This window comes from Orycteropus afer, unplaced genomic scaffold (genome assembly GCF_000298275.1).
Source record: "Orycteropus afer afer isolate SDZICR_OR568_19922 unplaced genomic scaffold, OryAfe1.0 scaffold00494, whole genome shotgun sequence".
Taxonomy (NCBI): domain Eukaryota; kingdom Metazoa; phylum Chordata; class Mammalia; order Tubulidentata; family Orycteropodidae; genus Orycteropus; species Orycteropus afer.
Genome location: NW_006922081.1, coordinates 270,249 through 273,165, shown reverse-complemented (window position 1 = coordinate 273,165; position 2,917 = coordinate 270,249).

Genomic DNA, 2,917 nt, shown 5'->3' with positions numbered 1-2,917 from the left:
GTTGAAAGATTCTATGGGCAAAATATTCAATGATTCAGGGAACATCCAAAGAAGATGGAAGAATACAGAGAGTCACTGTACGAAAAAGAACTGGTTGATCTTCATCCATTTCAAGAAATGGCATATGATCTAGAATCAATGGTATTGAAGGAGGAAGTTGAAGCTGCAATGAAGGAGCTGGTGAAGAACAAGGCTCCAGGACTTGAAAGAATACCCATAAAGATATTTCAACAAACAGATACTGCACTAGAGGCACTCACTCAGTTATGCCAGGAAATTTGGAAGACAGACAGCTACCTGGACAACTGAGTTGAGATCCATGTTTGTACCATCCCAAAGAAAAGGGATCCCACAGAATATGGAAATTATTGAACAATATCATTAATATTGCACACAAGTAAGATCTTACTGAAGATGATTCAAAAACGGTTGCAGCAGTGTATTAACCAAGAACTTCCAGAGGTGCAACCTGGATTCAGAAGAGGATGTGGAACAAGAGATAGTTGCTGTCAGATGGATCTTGGCTCAAGGCAAAGAATATCAGAAAGATGTTTACTTGTGTTTTATTGACTATGCAAAGGCATTTGATTGTATGGATCATGACAAATTGTGAATAACATTAAGAAGAATGGGAATTCCTGAACACTTGATTGTACTCATGAGCAACTTGTACATTGACCAGGAGGCTGTCATTTGAACAGAACAACGGGACACTGCATGGTTTAAAGTCAAGAAGGGAGTGTGTCAAGATTGTCTCCTTTCCATATGTATTCAATCTATATGCTGATCAAATAATCCAAGAAGCTGGACTATATGAAGAAAAATGTGGCATCAGGATTGGAGGAAGAATCATTAACAATCTGTGATATGCTGACAACACAACTTTGCTGGCTGAAAGTGGGGAAGACTTGAGTCACTTACTGATGAAGATTGATGAATACAGTCTGAAATATGGATTATGTCTCAATATTAAGAAAACAAAAATCCTCACAACTGGACCAATAAGCAGCATCATGATAAATGTAGAAAAGATTGAGTTTGTCAAAGAATTCATGTTGCTTGGTTCTACAATCAATGCCAATGGAAGCAGCAGTCAGGACATTAGATGATGTATAGCACTGGGCAAGTAGGCTGTAAAGGAACTGTTTCAAGTGGTGAGGAGCAAGGATGTCTCCTTGAGGACTAAGGTGCACCTGACACAAGCCATGATATTTTCAGTCGTCTCATATGCATATGAGAGCTGGGCAATGAATAAGGAAGACTGAAGAAGAGTTGATGCTTTTGAGTTGTGGTGCTGGTGAGGATTATTGAAAGTACCTTGGACTGCTCAAAGTACCAGCACATCTGTCCTGGAGGAAGTTCAGCCAGAATGCTCCTTGGAAGCAAGAATGGCCAGATTTCATCTCACCTACTTTGGTAGTGTTGTCAGAAGGGACCATTCCCTGGAGAAGGATATCATGCTTGGTAAGGTGGAGGGTCAAAGAAAGAGAGGAAGGCCTTCACTGAGAAGGATTTTCATGGGGGCTGTGGTGATGGGCTCATGTATAGCAAGGATCATGGAACTGGTGTGGGATTGGGTGGTGTTTTGTTCTGCTGTGCCTAGGGTTGCTATGAGTTGGAAATGACTTGACAGCACCTAACAACAACAACCTCACAAGACAGAATGACACAATGCTGTGATAATGGGCCAACATTACAATTGTGAGGATGGCAGAGGACTGAGCAGTGTTTCATTCGGTTGTATATAGGGTCTTTATGAGCTGGAACTGCCTCAGTGGTACTTAAGAACAACAACTACACTTCATGGATGTCGGTTGTTGATCTAAGTAAACTGAAATTCTTGCAACTTCAATATTTTCTCCATATCATGATGTTTCTTATTGGTCTAGTTGTGAAGATTTTCTTTTTCTTTAGGTTGAAGAGTATTCCATACTGAAGGCTGTATGCAGTCTTTGATCTTCTGTAAGTGCTTCAAGTTCTCTTCACTTTCAGCAAGAAACTCGTGTCATCCACATACAGCAAGTTGTTAATGAGTCTTCCTCCAATCCTGATACTATATTCTTCATAGTCCAGCTTCTCATATTATTTGCTCAGCATACATATTGAACAAGTATGATGAAAGGATACAACCCTGACACACACCTTTCCTGATTTTAAACCACTCAGTATCTCTTTGTTCTCTTTGAACAACAGCCTCCTTGTCTACGTACAGTTTCCTCATAAGCACAATTTAGTGTTCTGGAATTCCCATTCTTTGCCATTTTTTCATAATTTATTATGACCCACATAGTCCAATGCCTTTCAATAGTCAATAAAACACAGGTAAACATCTTTCTGGTATTTCTTGACTTTCAACCAAAATTCATTTGATAACAGCCATAGTATAACTTGTTCTACTCTTTTCAATCTGCTTGATTTGCTGGCAGTTGCCTGTTGATGGACTGCTGCAGCCTTTATTGAATTATCATTATCAAAATCTTACTTGTATGTGATATTAATGACATTGTTTGATAATTCTCACATTCTGCTGCATCACCTTTCATTGTAATGGGTAGAAATAAAATACATGGGCAATGAAAATGGGCCAGCAAAAAAATATAAAACATAATTTCTTTTGATCATTACTTCATTCATTCATATAAATATTTAAGTAATCATAGATATCAATTAAAGGAGCTCTGATGTAGTGGTTATGGATTTTGGCTGCTAACCAAAGGTTGGTGGTTTGAACCCACAACTCACTCTACAGAAGAAAGATGAGGCTGTCTGGTTTCATAAATATTTACAGCCCTGGAAATCCAATGGGTGCTACTATGAGTCTGTGGTGTAGTAAATTACTTAGTGTGGCTTTTCTACCCATGAGTCTTTGTAAATTCCAAGGTGGGATTTTCTATGAGCAACTGAGGAGCTCCTGATT